Raw genomic sequence first — 16,697 nt, 5'->3', positions numbered from 1 at the left:
AATAAATTTCCAGAGACCAGACTTGCTTTTACTATGTCACGTGCCGTTGATACAATCGAAAATCATACCACAAGAGCGCTTATCATCCTACGTGAAGATGTCGCGCGACCTGCCGCTCGAGGCCCCTTGTGTGTATTCGCGGGCTTCTTTCACGCTCGGAAAAAAAAAAAAAAACTTTTATGTAGCTCATATTGAGCAACAGAAAGCTGTATCAGGAGTTTTTCATGTTGCTCTTCAATTGTCTCATTGACACTTTTCATGTAATTATAATACTTGAGAAGCTGATTAATTAAGTTATTTATGTAATTAGGCGGAATGCAAAAATAATCTGAGTATCTCCAAGCGACAGCAAATAACATTACCTTTGTTCTGTCCAGCTACGTGACATTAGCATATTTTTAAATCTTGGTGCATGGTAGTTGGGACACCCTTTACACTTGTTATACGGCGTTCCTTTACAGCAGCACAAAACGCAAGATAGACATCACACATCTGTGCACGTTCAGCTATCGTCGTAGATTTCGTCGATCACTCCGGAAGCTGAGAGGCCGTGCTCGCGCAATCAGTTACGAACAAAGCGCTCTTGTCCGATCGTCTGCCATAACAACACAAAGTGATTAAAAAATAAGGAAAACTGCAAAGGGCTGTAGGCAGTAAAAGGAACGGCACCACTCTCCCCTTTTTGTTTCACATCTCGCCGCTGTCATTGGGATTGTTGACTTGGCCTTGATCGCGGTGGTCTTCTCGGGAAGAAGTCCGCACTCCGGCAGAAGTACTTGCTACCTGCGGCTAGCTCGCTGGTCCTTGGCGACGTTGGTCGTGTCCTCTGGTTTCGGGCTTGGATCGCGCTTTGCGGGGGCGTTCGGTGCATGAACGTACTAGCACCTCCACTATATGTCACGTCGTAGTGACGTTGAAGAAAACAGTCGCAAAACTGTGAATGGCGAAATGGACTTTTTATTCGGCGAACCATAGAGAAAGAAATTCACCAAGAGGGGACACTCGGCAAAAACTGGCAACAAGAAACACGTCACCATACGTCACGCGATACTTTTGACACCGAACGTTAGCTGCCGCGAGCATCGAAAAAAAAAGAAAGTGAACTTAAGTTAACAGGCATTGATTAATTTTTTTAATTACTTTGCCGCGAAAACTAAAACGTTTTGCGTATAAATGAACTTAAGCTTTGCGACTTATTTTCCTTGCCTTACCTAGCCACAGGTCAATGACGCGCCAGATACATGCGTCATCCGCCAGACACTCCCCCGAAGCCAGCGAGGATGGCTGCGCGCGCGTTTGAGCGCTCGCGCGCGGCGACCCGTCTGTCTCCTTCCTTTTTTTCCTTTTTTTAACTGTAACCTGGTTTATTGTGCTCTCGGCGTATTCTTGCGTTCCTTCTGCACTGGGACAAGACACCACTGCACTATTGGACTACGGCAAGGTGAGAAATCTTGTTTCACAGTCTACGATGCAATTAGGCTTACGGCACGGGACCGAGACTTAAGACGCAGTTAGCGAAAAACAGCTCGGCCATCCTGGCGCAGTTAGTTTGAGTTAATGAATCGTGCTGAGACATGTTTCCGACGCTTCCTATGGGACTATTGTAACTTATTTCGGTTTTTGAGCCACACTGGCCGCACAGGGCGCCGTGTCGCAGTTAGCGAGAACTCAGCCGTGGTGTGTAGTCTAGTGCATCTTGCTAGGAGAAGTTTGTGCCGCTTTCTCTGACGCCAGACATTACTGAAAAGTAATTTCGTTACTTTCTGGGCTACATTTGAGGCACGCTGGCCGCACAGCGCGCTGTGACGCAGTTAGCGATAAGCAGCTCGGCCGTGGTGATAAAGTTAGTTTGGCGTGTAATGAATCTTAGAGGGACAAGTCTGTGACGTTTTTTGTGGCTCTGCAACAACATATACCTTCTTTCGGTACTCACGCCTGTTGAAAACGCGATGGGCGATTGCCAAGAGTGATAACATGGGGTGTGCTGCTGGCGCCAGCAGAACGCGCGAACGATGAACATATCAGAAACTTGTAATTCGAAAATTACGTCTTCTAAAGGACTGAAAAAAGGCATTGCACCCACGCATTTGTCTTGAGTGCCTGTTGCGTCCGTCTCTATGTATGTAGCGTACCGTCACGTCGCCCGATGCCAAGTTTTGGAAACGCGAAGTCGCTCGTGTACTTGTGCTGCCAAAGTGCAGGAAATAATGCCCGGAAATGGGGGAACGCTTGGAAATCAGATGTTTTCATATATGTTTGGGATGAGTCGGGTATTTTCTACGCCATGTATGTAAAAGCGAATTGCTTTTGTTTGTAATGCCGCCCATTCACCGCTTTCGCACGTTTCGCCTCTACACGCAGTATTCCTATGTCTAAATACCAAAATGACTCATGCTTGTAACATGCTGTTACGTGCTTGATAGTGCCACATGCTTGTAATTTACTTTTTTTCAGCTGGTGCCGTCCGGTGGAGCTTCATACAGGAACTACTGCCTTACCTGCTGGTGTCACAACGTTGGATGAACGCACAAAAAGCGCGGAACGAGCTTTTATATAGAGCAAAATAAATATTTCCTCATTGCACAAAAGGTCTTGCGTCTACTTTGTGAAATTGCGAGATCGTTCGCAATCATTTTTACTAAATAATAAACCGATTCTGCACGAAGAGCAAAGAAAAAAAAAGACGGGGGGGGGGGGGGGGCGCAGCCGGCGTGCTAGCTTGCGTTCAAAATACGCGCGCCCAAAACCGAAACCGGAAGTGATGTAAGTGATCGACACCGACCGCTTGGCACACTGCAGTCAATTCGGCCACTGGGCCCTATGGGAGTGTCCCCTCTTGTTGAATTCCTTTCTCTATGGGCGAACTGTGCCCACAACAGCAAGTTACACTCGAAGCACAATGATTGCGGCGAACACAGTCCGCGATCGTCGAAATCTGCTCAACGGCGAAACGCGTCTGCTTTTATACATGGATCATCGAAGGTTCCTGAGTATTTCCCTGGTGCCCCCGTGTCCTTCCAGAAAGTAGCAGACAATTCGCGTCGCCCATACAATGAGATTACATAAGCGTCGGTGACAACAGACAACGGATAGAGAAGCATAGATAACGTTCGAGAAAGGCCCGATATATGTTGGCGCGTCCTGCGTAGAGCGATAACGCTTAACATTTGCTAGCCGGTGTAAAGAGATCGCCAGCGAAAGATAAACAAGTACACGTGTCAATATATATATTGAAATAGAACAGTCGAGACGACGCTTTATTCCAAGAAGGAAAAATGGCGCCGACGCAAAAACGAACACGAGCCGATGATTGATGATGGCTTTTTACAGAAGAAGTCCGCGTAAATGCTTGCACTAATTCCCCCGTGAAAGGAAGCGGCCATCCTGGCCGCACGTTAGACTGTGGAACGCAGATGAAAAGGCCTTTAGGCGGGAAACGTGCATCATCTCTGTTCCGCGGCAACGTCGAGGCATGTTGGGGCATCAACAGCACTGTAAAAAATATGGCCCTGGTTTTACGGCAAATCTGCTGGTAATTTGTGACCGGACACTTTTCCGTAAAGAACGGTCACTTCCGTAGAACGGACAACCGTAACACAGAGGCCGTAATACAAAATACGAGTGCTTACGTATTTAGAAAACGGAAACCTTCGTACGCGGAATCTTACGGTTCAACTATTCAAGTGCATGTATTTTCCGTATTCAGAAAACGGAAGATGCTGTATGCTGAACCTGGAGTATACATTCCAACCGTTAAAATAGACGTGTTTCCGTATTCACAAAACGAAAGAATCTCTATGCTGAATCTGTACTATACAGTCCAACCGTTAAAATACAGGTGTTTCCTGTATTACGTATTACAGAGCATATTGATTGTTTAGAGAGTGTACTATGGGGGACAAAAGTGCCCAAAATGTCCGAGCGTCGACTGAATTTTATTGGTACACTTTCTACCGGGATCACCCGGGCTACCATTCGCGTTCGGAAAGTGGTCTGGAACACATATGATAGCGGCTGATAGCGCAGAGATGCAATTTGGTCGACGCTCGCACGTTCTGGGCACTTTTATCCCCGATAGTACATATCGTTTAATGAAAATGTCAGGAATGCAAATTATAGCAGAAGCAGCAGGTCGCTATTCAAAAAATTGTCTAGCCAACACATTGACATAGCTAAAAAATAAAACACTTTGCATTTTGTGATGAATTGCATGACATTTATACAAATAAGTGCAAAATTTCAATCGTCGAGTTCTTTAGATGACAGAAGCAATTTTATTTTCTTCAACCACTTGTCTTGCACTGTTTCCTAGTGAAAGCTGTTCTTGACCCCACATGTCTTGCAAGGATAAACTTGCTGCTATTAGGAGAAACAAATAGTATTGGTTAAATTCCATTCTAAACAAAGCGCCATATCACAGAACACGGTAACTTAAGTGTTCGAAAAAGATAAACTTGGTTCAACATTGTCAGAACATTTCAACAAAGGTACGTGTCATCATAGCAGCAACTGTTTTCCTTGGCAGCAGTTCCGTGGGTGCATAGCTCACTCGCCCCTACCCTCATTGAGGGAGGAGAAGCTGGTGCATATAGTAGGTCAAGAGAAGCCAAAGTGTTCAAGGCAGGGAGGGAGTGTTTAGCAGTGATTGTGATGAAGCGGGTAGGGGCATTGCTGTCAATTCTTACATTTAGTAGGGATGACCAAAACAGAAAACGAACTGTAGACCTAGTATATCTAGTCTTCCCAGAAATCAAAATAGGAATTAAGATAAACTGTTCGGACATGTGGAAATTACGTTATGAATAATTATGGAAAATAAAATTTATATCGTGATGTGTCTGGTTAAGATCCGTGGCAATGGCAAATGACGGCACATTATCAATACACACCTTGTCGAAAGCCGATAAAGTAAAAAATATTGGCCAAATATTAAATATATAAAGATATCAAAAGTAAACTGGCTATGACTATAATATCGTAAAGAACAGCCTATGAAAAAAAATTGGACGGGCAATATGATAACCGGACACTTTGAGAAAGTACGATTGAGAAAGGATGACCGCTGTTTATGTTCATGCCATTACTGACGACTTCAAGTTTCTGTCTTCCTGTTGAACCTGTCTTAAACAAGGAAATGGGTCATTTTGCAAACAAGTTTATGTATGTTCAGATGCTGCTGAAATCTGCAATGGAATTTTAATGCAAGAAAATGTTATGGACATCCCTACTGGATGGGCATTCATTCAGCAGTGCCATCCACAGGTGTAAGCTTAAAATTTAATGGTCTCACTGGACTTTAGTACTTGGCAAACCATTAGCTGCTCGTTTTATTTAACGCAGATGCCTGCAAGTTAAGTAGGTTGGCAGGAGTGCTAGCAAATTAAATTATACTTGTTGCCGCAATCAAGTGATGTTTGGTAACAATGAGCGCAAGAAACAAACAGAATTGTGCAATACTGATTCAAGTCATCCAGAAAAGCTTGTAAATTAATGTACCCACCCCCTCCACCCCAATACACAATAATTACACACCATATTGAAGCTCATTGTCGATCAGGCTATCATAACACTAGGCATCAAGTGAGGAAATAAGGGGCTCAGAGGGCACATTTTTTTTTGTTAGAACATCAAATGTGCGTCGCATTAATGTTGCGACGGTCACTTCCGTAGAACGGACAACTCCGAAAGGATCTGTTTGTGAGATGGTGACCGATGCATAAAGAAAACTCATGACATTCTATGCAGCAGAACGTTGCCTGATGAGGTGTCGTGCACACAAATGCATTTTTTCATGCAATATAGCAAACCTTGTGCACACGTTGCCAACCTTAAAATTCGATAAACACCACAGTGGAAGGCATAGTGTTAAATTTCTTGAAAGTGTCAAATTTGTTGAAAAATACTGAAAATTATTTGATTATTCATTGTTTCATCATCATCATCAGCAGCAGCAGCCTATATTTATGTCCACTGCTGGAGAAAGCCTCTTCCTGCGATCTCTCAATTACCCCTGTCTTGCGCTAGCAGATTTCAACTTGCGCCTGCAGATTTCCTAACTCCATCACCCCACCTAGTTTTCTGCGTTCACGACTGCGCTTCCCTTCTCTTGGTATCCAATCTGTAACTCTGATTGTCCACCGCTTATCCATCCTACGCATTACATGGCCTGCCCAGCTCGTTTTTTCCCTCCTAATGTCAACTAGAATATCGGCTATCCCCGTTTACTCTCTGATCCACACCGCTATCTTCCCCTCATTATGTTTACTGTTCATTAAAGATTCACAGGCTATGTTCTCTACGGGTGCTGTAAACAGGCCCCTGCTTTTAGTCGTAGCAACAATGATCTGTAGCGCAGATGAGGAGAAATGGTTATAAAGTTTACGCAGGAGTATACCCCGCAAATGACGACCCACTTCACATTTTCACGGTGGAGGACGCGTACTCCAAAGTAGAAGAAACTAGTGTACCCTAACGATGGCTGTTGCCGATGCCTGTGCACTAGCAGGCACACATAATATGGCAGCTGCAATTATATTTACACGCTGTAGTTACTGCAAGCTATTGCCAGTGTACCGGTACACAGCTGTGATACATTTATGGCACGTTAAAACTCCCTAATGAATTTATCTCATATGACAGGATAAGAATGCAATATCTTGCAAATAAGGGATGCGCTATGTACCATCCCATACAATGAAACACCTTTGAATAACCGGAATAGTCACGTACCTGGGCCGTGACGAGAGGTGAAGAGTTTGTTCTAAAAGTACTGGAAGTTGGGCAAGTTGGTAGCTATTCCGTATTTTCTTACTACAAGATCCAGTGACGCTTCTATTTTTTTATTGCGATAAAGACTTGCGATTAGGGGATAATTCTTGATGTGTATATGTGTATTATATGTGTACTGTGAGGCCTGTGTTGTGTGTGAATTGGAGCAGTGTTTTGTGGCATCTGTTATGTATCCAGTGGTCATAGCAGGTTGTGACACTGTAGCGGGTTACAAGGCTATCCCCACTGTATCCAGCAGGAATAACCGGGTAAATGTAACCGTTACTTCGAGAGAGCGCCGGTATTGTACTCCATTGCAAGGCGCCGAGGCATGTTGAGCACAACGCAAAGGAACGCACGTCTTCGTTTGAAAACTCGGCAGCGAGCAGGGGCACGTGAGCAACGCGGATAGGCAAGAGGTCAGCTTTAAACCAAAGACGATCAGCAAATGCATATCCGAATGGGTTATTCAAGAACTGTCTTTCGAAATAAGCGGTAGCCACTGGCAAATGTGTGTGTGGGCAGCAGTTGGGCACTTGTGGCAAGTGCCGCTCTCGCCTTGCGTCGTCTTCGTGGTCCCGCAATGTAGCATCTTCACGGCGGGCACAATGCGCGTCCTGCTGGAGAACTGCAGGGTGTTGTCGGCGTTATTGCCTCGCGTCAGTCTCACGTTCCCGCACTGCGGCATCCTCACGGCGGGCACGATGAGCGGCCGCTTCGTGCTCGAGGACTGCAGGGTCCTGTCGATGTTGTCGCCTCGCCTCGGCCTCGTGTTCCCGCAGGGTCGCGTCCTGGCGCCTCCAGCGCTGAGCTGCAGCGTGCGTCTCGCGCGCAGCAGCACGTTGTTCCTGCGTCTGGGCGCGTATACGAGCCCGCCTTGCTTCAGCGCGAGTAGCATTTCGTTGGAGCTGTTTGGCCGCTGTTCTGACGATACGCGGGGGCATGATAGCTCGAAGCAACATGTGAAGGAGGCGCTGCTACGCTGCAGAAACATCGGCCACCCGGCAGCTACTGCTGGTGCTAGCAGGAGTGGGGAAAGGCTGGCGAAGGCGGGCAGGATATGCATAGACGACCTTCTCCCCGCGCCCGTGAAGATGCGGTGGGCTGTCAGCAAAGGGAATTTATCAGCTGAACGGAGTGTGGTGGTTCTGGAAGGTGAGCGGTACGGCCACCGGGTCGGTTTCCCACGTGCGTTCGCGACGCCCTTGGTGCGTCGGCGGCTATGGGAGTCAGCAAGATGAAAGTGTGATACGCGGAAAGGCACCGTGCCGGTGCGTTTTGTCTAAAGCGAAATTTAAGCTTAATGGTGGAAGTGTGGCTACATAGAACATAGCGACGATGACCGGCGTCTGAAACGGAGCGGCGCGGCAAACTCGAAGGCCGGGTTGCAACACCGGGCATGAATTGTGCGCGAAACATTGTGTAAGGCGTAAGATTGGGCGTTACTTCATGGAAAACGTGGTATGGTCAATGCAAGAAAGATGCGTAGTTTCGTGAAGACGACTTTAGAAGAATATGCCACAGGAGTGTGTCACACATTGTCATGTGTGGAGATGCAGTGTAGAGGGGCAACCGAACACACTTGATGTGAGCTACTTGGACAAAGTACGCACTGCTACGGGCGCCGAACTGAGCATGTGCACAAATGTGTTCGTTGTAGTGTGAAAGCGCGAAACGCGTGCAAAGGTGTTCGGCGACATGTGCGGTGAAATTAAATGCGCCGGGTGGGGAAGTAACGCAGGCGCGGGTGTAAATGTGACTGCGGATATTGTTTTGCTACGTCCGTAAATACGTAACACCGTGTGAACACAGTAAATGCAAGTACCTGTCATGCATGCTGTGTAACGCAGTATCAGACGCTTTCAGGTATTCCCATGCGTATAAGACTTAAGTAACCACATACTAACGGCACACAAGCTTGCCATCGCGCGTGGCCGGACGTAACTAAATTAACAAGCATGGTGTCACTCGCGCACAAGCAAACATGAACGCACCTCACTCGATGACTGCGGAAACTCTGTCAAAACGCTGCAGTAATGCAGCGCGGCAGCAAGCGTATTCAGCTTCATGCCGGCGCTCGCATCAACGCGATCTTAGCAACGAAGACACACGGAGGGCGACCATTACCCGCCGCAGATGACTCTCACGAGACAGCCGGCCGATCGGAAGCGCGTGGCGTAGCTCGCGGCTTCCCTCCTCCCACCCTCCCCCTGGAGGATTCGTGCCAGGAGGGATCGAGCGGTCGCCGGAAAGCGACGCCCCTCCACCCCCCTACCCTCCCTCCGGAGCACTGTGCGCGACTGCGACTGGAATCCTGCTCGCTTCTTTCCCGCTTACTGACCTTGCGTGCGCGAGCCGCGATTACCGGTTCACCGTCGCACGCTTTCACTCGTACATACAGTGCATGGCGCACGGCGACGATTTTATCGCCCCCCGACTTTATACTGGAAGCTCACGGCGACGACGACAACGGTGGCAAAAATGCGCCTGGAGTGTCCATATAATTGCTATCGCAATAAAGCTTCACGTCTGGAATCCGGTGTAGTTGCGAGGCTAGAGGTATTAGGGCAACGTTGAAGAGAAGAGGAGCCAAAACCGAACCTCGTTCGATGTGAAGCATCCTTCTTGCCTTCCATCTACTCTAATTGCAAATGTGCGATTCTGAAGAAATGAGTAGATAAATATTATGACCCGCGGTGGAAGTCTGCACGTACCAGCTACACTCATCTTGAAACTGCAGCACACACAGGAAACGACACAAAGCAGAGGTAACACACAGGCGCCTTGTCCTCGTTTCTTGTGCGTGCGCTGCAGTTTCAAAATGAGTGTGCTCTGTGTAAATTAGTGCGCCTGGATTGTGTAAAGCTTTGGAGAGGGCATTTAGTATCAGCTGTGAAGTTTCTTTTTTTTAACTGCAGATAGTCTCTGCGCTTCTGAAAAATGCAAAACCTTTTTTTTTTTTAAAGGTAATGACACGTACGGCCATCACATACATGCACAGTCGACTGCAAAATATTACAGACCACGGGAGCGGCTACTAAACTGCATGGCTGCGCCTTCTGACGCCTGCGCGCCTGTCACGGAGCGGCACAGTTTCTCGAGTTTTCGAGTGGTTTTGACGCCAATTAACGGCCGCCAAAGACGTGGTGCCCTCACTATGCGGCGTATAATTTCGAGAAGAGAACACGACGAATCAATGGCGTCTAAAACGTCGTGGCCTCACGGGATGGCATCTCGTTTCGAGACGCGACACGCCGAATTACGGGCGTCAAAAACGTCGTGGCCTCACGGGATGGCATCTCGTTCCGAGACGCGACACGCCGAATTACGGGCGTCAAAAACGTCGTGGCCTCACGGGGTGGCATCTCGTTTCGAGACGCGACACGCCGAATTACTGGGCGTCAAAAACGTCGTGGCCTCACGGGGTGGCATCTCGTTTCGAGACGCGACACCCTGATTACGGACCCCGAGGTGTACGTGGGCGTCTGCGTGGTACAGTGCCGGGGCTTGACCTTGGCCCTTGACCTTGAAGAGAGGGGAATCTACCGTCCTTTGTCCATGTTGAAAGGGGCGCGGCCAAGACTTTTGGGACGAGCCGTGAATTAATTAGGTGAACTCTGCATACCGGCAGTTCCCCTACATAGGGAACTAGGGAAAGGAGAGGCTATTTAAGCGCAGGTTTTGGGCCCTGCTATTTAGTCTAGAAGCTGAACCTATGCGCTGCTGAGAAGCCGTCGGGGGGCTAGTGCCGTCCAGTATCGCCTGGGCCTCCTGGCCACGTCGGAACTCCGAGGAACTAGTTGACGTACGAGACGACAAACCAACGTCTGCAACGAAGCTCCGGGTAGTTCGCCTCAAGTTAGCTAAACCTGCTTGAGGGAAGGCGTCAGATCTAGACTCCAGGGAAACCCAGCCCAGCAATCGCATCCACCTCGACAAGATAAGCGGCCAGCATTCTTCGGGAAAGCTCTGCGTGCCCACTTCACGGTTTATAAATTTGCTGCTGCTGCCCCGCCATGCGTATGACACCATTTGTTTTCTTTTGAACTTTGCTTTAGTGAAATACTGTTAAGTGTATTCTTGCGTATTTGATCATCGCACTGCTTCATTTTTATATATACTGTTAATTGCTCGTATTTATTTGCCTAGATCATTGTGTTATATTAAGTTCAGGTGTGTTAGCCTGTCTCGTGTTTTTTTATTGATTTGTATATATATATATATATATATATATATATATATGTCAGCCGATAAATATCTTGTTTTTTTTTTTGTTTACTCCCGACTCTGACTCACTCACTGTGTTCGCCCGTGTAGGGAACGCCCAACCGGCTTACTACACCGTCGATCGACTTCGCGCCGACGGACGAATCGGTGACATAAACTGGCGTCCGCGAACAGGACGTTCCGTACAAAAAGCAGCACGGTGAACGGAGAACGATAATCGTGGAGATTTCTCGATTAGTGCTACTGACACATTCTTGTGCAGTGTCGAACCCACGTGTATGCGAATTGTGAGCGCTCGGTTTTTGGTGGTGTAGCCGCATTTTGGAGGGAATGGAGTTCGAAAAGTGGTTAGAAGGCAAGCAGTTAGGCCTAAAGGGCGCTGAGTTAAGGACATGGATTACGGAACAGCAGAGGCAGGCCCGAGAAGAGCGGGCGTTGGCCCGAAAGGAAAAGGAGAAAGAGCGAGCGGCGGCGAAGGAAGCCGGAGAGCACGAAATACGGTTGTTACAATTAAGGATTCAGCATATTCAAAGTGGCAACAGGAGCAGGGCTAGCAACGAGCACCTAGAAGTACAGGAGGAGCAGCAGAAATGTCCGGCAGCCGTAGAAGTCGCGCACGAGAAGTGTGATGAAGTCGCACGCACTGTTCTACCGATGGTAGAAAGAGAGGCTAATCTTTGCGAGCCTAACAAAGGTGATGCCAGATCCGCAGACCGTGATGTTAGTTGTTGAGGGTCCCGTTGATGGGCACCGCGATTGAGCGCCGCGACGAGGTACAGAGAGAAGCAGCTAGTATGGCTGCAGACGATTCGGCACAGATATCCAGGGAGTTCGTCGCGAAGGTAGCTCTTGCAGTAGTAGTCCGAGGTGACGCAAACTCGCAGACAGTCTGTCTGTCTGTCTGTCTGTCTGTCTGTCTGTCTGTCTGTCTGTCTGTCTGTCTGTCTGTCTGTCTGTCTGTCTGTCTGTCTGTCTGTCTGTCTGTCTGTCTGTCTGTCCGTCCGTCGTCCGTCCGTCCGTCCGGTCCGTCCGTCCGTCCGTCCGTCCGTCCGTCGTCCGTCCGTCGTCCGTCCGTCCGTCCGTCCGTCCGTCCGTCCGTCCGTCCGTCCGTCCGTCCGTCCGTCCGTCCGTCCGTCCGTCCGTCCGTCCGTCCGTCCGTCCGTCCGTCCGTCCGTCCGTCCGTCCGTCCGTCCGTCCGTCCGTCCGTCCGGTCCGTAGCGACCATCCATGTCCCTGTGGTCACTAAATAAATGAAAAACCACCGGATCATATATATTTCTCATTCCTCAAAAGGTCATAATTGGAAATACATAATTACCACCATAGTACAGCTTCGCTGGTCTTCCATCTCCACCCAAGTGGAAGGGCTGACAGTTTTTTTTTCTTTCTCCGACGGACACAACCGTGGTCCATCCCTCTTGGGCGTCTTGAATGTGTTTGCGGGTCGTATCCTCACCGTTGTTGATGGTGGACGGTGCTGGGCTTGTCCCTGCTTTGGTTGTCATGGTGTGGTGCGGTCGCATGTCTGTGAAATCCATGCGCTCTTCGGAATCATGGCTGGTCAAGGCTCTTCCCGCTGAGCCACCTTTTGCGCAACGCGCAGGAGTTTGAGACGCCATCTGCGTCGGCGTCGCGGCGGAGGCGGAGTCGCAGCCGGCGTTGCGGCTGCCGCCGCTCGATACTCGTCGGTAAGCTTACACTGGCTCACTTGTGGATGTAGCAATCCCTTGATCGTATTTCCGCGAAAAATGATCCCAGGGCCAAAATACTGGGATCCCTGGCTGCCGCTTGACTTCCCGAAAAAGATGAGGTTCACTTTTCGTAGGTTCGAAGAACTGGACCACACGAAAAACATAAAAATTTCGGAGCATGATGCGAGTGCGTCCACACTCCTCGACGCCACCCCGCGTCTCGTCCTATAAATATAAAGATTTTATATCACGCCCTAACGCCCAAAGCTCAGAAGAGCTTCTCATATATGCGCTCAGATATTGCAGAATACCGGATGACTTGTATGACATAGTAATGAAAAACTAAAGAAAGCGAAAATTCACTAGCATGGCAAAAACAATGGATACACGCAAAATACCTAAGAAATAGAATAATAAAACAATTATCGTTTTATTGACAGCCATACAAAAAAAACTGAAAGTAATTGGTTATACACTTGCTCAGAAATTGCGCAAAACTATCTGAAATACGTGCCATGTTCATTACTACTAAACACAATGAAAAATCACACCTTGCAGAATAAAAATAACATTGTATGAAAAACGGAAAGACAAATTATGTCGCACTTGGCCCCAACTTGAGTACTGGTAGTCACTTTTTGCAGCAGCACATAGAAAACATTCGCACAAAGGCATATTACTCAAAGGCCTGGTGAAATAAGCGAACAAGACTTTTATTTCGCCGCGAGTGCAATGCCTAGCAGTCATATTCCGTCCTTTGTGTAACAAACACGAACTGAAAAAATCTGCTCATAGGACACTTACAAAGATCCAGCTATCCAGAAAAAAAAAATACATCTCATGCCTACACATTAAGATTGTTTGCATGGTTTTCCCATCGGTAAGTATACAGATAACAGGCAAACACGAAGAGCAATCTTTCAGCAGTTAGTACGTTTATTAAACGTTGACACGCAGAAAAGGCACGGAGGGCAGGATGGAAAGCTGTGCGAGTTCGTGAAGTTGCAGAATGAGGCTTTACAGAGAAAAGCACAGGCCAAATTGCAGGTGACAATGAGGAGGAAGTCCTATTTGTCAGCTTTGTCTACTGGTAAGAGCAAAGTGTATCACAACGAAGGCAGATATATTTTTTTGAGTTTCATACGTTCTGATACGCATGAAACACACAGCTGCGTCAACTAAAGATGCGTGTTAAACAACTTTAGGGCAACACAATCAGTGCACACTTATCGGCTACAGTATTTCGCATGCACGGAATATATCAAATACAGAATAAGTGGTCACATTAGTCAAATGAGTTGTCTTTTAGCCGGGCCCATGAAGTACGTCTATGTCCTTGAAATGCACCAAGCAGATTATGTAGTTGTTTACCTTTACCCTAGGCCAACCCATCAGATCTGGCCTTCCAGAATAATTTAAAAGCTATTCTGAGATTCTGAAGAAAATTAAGTGAAAACCATTAATTCCAATGAGACAGCGTGTTGTCGGATCATGAAGAAGTGAACCCGTTTCGTCCTCTCCGCACAGTACAGGTTGTGACGCATCTACCTTGAGTCTTTGAAACCCGTTTTTAAACCACTGAGAGTTATTAGCCGGAGAAAAATGCAAAGCACACATCCAAGCACGCGGTCATATGAGAGACGCAAAGGTGAAACCATGTCTCAAGTGCTTTTATGTTCGTTGCTTGTATAACGATATTATTGAAGTATCAAATCAGCCATATTTCCAAATATTATCTGTTGTCTAATTGCAGAACAGCTATGTATGGCTACGCACACTAATTAGCGCTAATGAGAACGAAATGCAAACCGCACGCTCACCTGTTGTGTTTAGGGACGCGGAAGAACTTGCACTACTTCTTTTTGAAGTACTCGTGCACCATAGCACGATGGACGAACGGTGCGAGTCGTGGAACATCGCGGCACAGAACCACACAGCGAGCGAGGACCACGAAACTGCGCATACGGGCCAATGCTGGCTTCCCGATCCGGCAGAAAAGAAAACTTCAGGCAGCGGGCTAGCTGGTGCCGGCCTGGCCACGCTGGCGGGCGCGCGCGCGGTGACAGTCGAAGGCCAGGGGATTCCGAGTGGAGCTAAGTTGTGCGGAGGGGCGCAAGATGAACTATGGCCTCCGCGCTCTGCGTTCGCCTGCAAACGCGAGTCTCGGAGGTCATAAAACATCGAATTTTGCTTTCCTGCCCGCGTATTGAATGGCGCCAATTAGCTCTGTCACCTCGAGTTACTGTATATAGCTCCCGCCTGCGTGAGCCACATATAGTAACTTTACTGCCACCGATGTGGCGGAGATTTCGAGGCCGGGTGTTACCGCTATAGCGTTAAGGTCCCCGTGTAGCAGAAAAGCTGGCGTCGGCGTGGGCGTGAGGGCGCCGGCCTCGTTGGCGGAAATAATCATCCAGAACCACCCAGACCTCGCAGGGCCTCCGCGTGACGCAAGCCATTAGTTAACATAATTGAATTTCTCAAAGTAAAATCCTTCACAAAAATCTTAAAGTACCACTTAACCACAACTTGCAGATGCGATAGCGTCGGATTGTAATTTTAATATACGAGAAAACATAATTCTCATACGCGGAAACTCGAACGCAAACCCCTTTTCCAGCATTTCTACGACTCATACAGCAGCGCGCCGCGGTTCCTTCCCTGCAAAAACATTATCCAGATGGCGCTCGCCTCCTTTGCAGCCGCGCGTGCAGGCGAAGTAGGACAAAAAAAAGCGGCAGCGACCGGAAAGCCTGGTAAGCAGCCAGGGATCTGTGAATGCTTTCGCACACCACCACCACCACCACCATCATATTATAACAAGTTCACTAAATATGTTTACTTCGATACTAATTAGGCAAATAAAAAAAACAACGCTGCATCATATATAACTCATATGGCCAGAAGGCAAGGCCACTAGAACCCATAAGTTGATCGGTATGGTATGTTATCGCGCTGCACATGGTTGGAGATGCGGCGGTGCCCGATCCTGGGGCCAAAAAATTTCCTCCAGGTTCGGTGGTTTCATAACACGGAGTATGGATTTCAAGAAAATAAAGTTAAAAGAAACGTCGTGCATATGGAAGCTGCACTACGCTGCACACGCTAGCACAACGCGAAAGACGAAGCACGTAACTGACACACTAATACAACCCGCAAGACAAAGCACGTAACTGAATCGTCACCGAGTCAAATCAGCGCGTACAGCGCGTCGTAATTGCCGCCTCCGCGATCAACTTCAGAAACATTTTCAGAGCTAATTGCGGAGGCCACGCTCCGCTGTGCTGAGTACGGTGAACGCCACCTAGGTGGCGTTGGTAGTGCTTCTTGATGCCAGCGTCCCTTCGAATGCTGGCATCGAGGCGTCGTAGTGCTGAGACCACCGAAGCGTTCACTGTCGGTGCGCGTTAAGGCCGGAATACATGAAGCGAATAACCGGCGTCCGAGCGAAGAACTTCGTCGGGCGGCGAACGTCCGACGGCCGGCGTCAAGAAATTTGCCGTCCGCAGCCGATCTGCCTGTCCAAACATTTTCGTCGGGTGAACGCCGCCGCCGGAAGCGTCTAGCGCGCAGCGGTGGACGACAGCCAATCAGGAGGCACTAGTTCCGGTCGCAATGCATGCTGGTGTTTCGCGCGCGCGCGCCTTTTCGCGTCGTCTGCAATCGCGTTGGTGTTGCCGTGTCTGCATGTCTCTGCACCGATTGAGTAGTTCCTAGTATGATCTCTCAGGAATCGCGTTGTATTTGTACATCCCATATCCGCTGATCTGCGAGGAAACAGACAAGCAGTGCAAGCTCTCTACAACAACCTTCAACAGAAATCTTTTGATCTCAGAGGCCACATGCTGTCGTCATGCCTATCTCCCGACTTCCCCGATAGATGGCGCTGGCATCGGATATTTCTTTCGCTAGGCTTAGACGCGTTCGAAACGAGAAGCGATCTCGAAAACTACTCAAGGTTATCCATAATACTCTGTCGTCGAAGCGGCCTGAGACTAAGCGAAAGCCGTT

The 16,697-nt window shown here is 48.3% G+C and overlaps 1 long non-coding RNA gene across 1 annotated transcript; it reads left to right on the top strand.

The window, feature by feature from the left end:
• Positions 1–1,066: 1,066 nt before the first annotated feature.
• LOC125945236 (uncharacterized) lies at positions 1,067–2,588 on the top strand. The gene is made up of 2 exons (XR_007466726.1): positions 1,067–1,441; positions 2,455–2,588. It is a non-coding gene; the product is annotated as an uncharacterized LOC125945236 (long non-coding RNA).
• Positions 2,589–16,697: the final 14,109 nt, after the last annotated feature.

Source organism: Dermacentor silvarum, chromosome 5, assembly GCF_013339745.2.
Source record: "Dermacentor silvarum isolate Dsil-2018 chromosome 5, BIME_Dsil_1.4, whole genome shotgun sequence".
Taxonomy (NCBI): Eukaryota; Metazoa; Arthropoda; class Arachnida; order Ixodida; family Ixodidae; genus Dermacentor; species Dermacentor silvarum.
The sequence above is the reverse complement of the archived record's forward strand: the minus strand, read 5'-3'. Positions and strand labels throughout refer to the sequence as shown.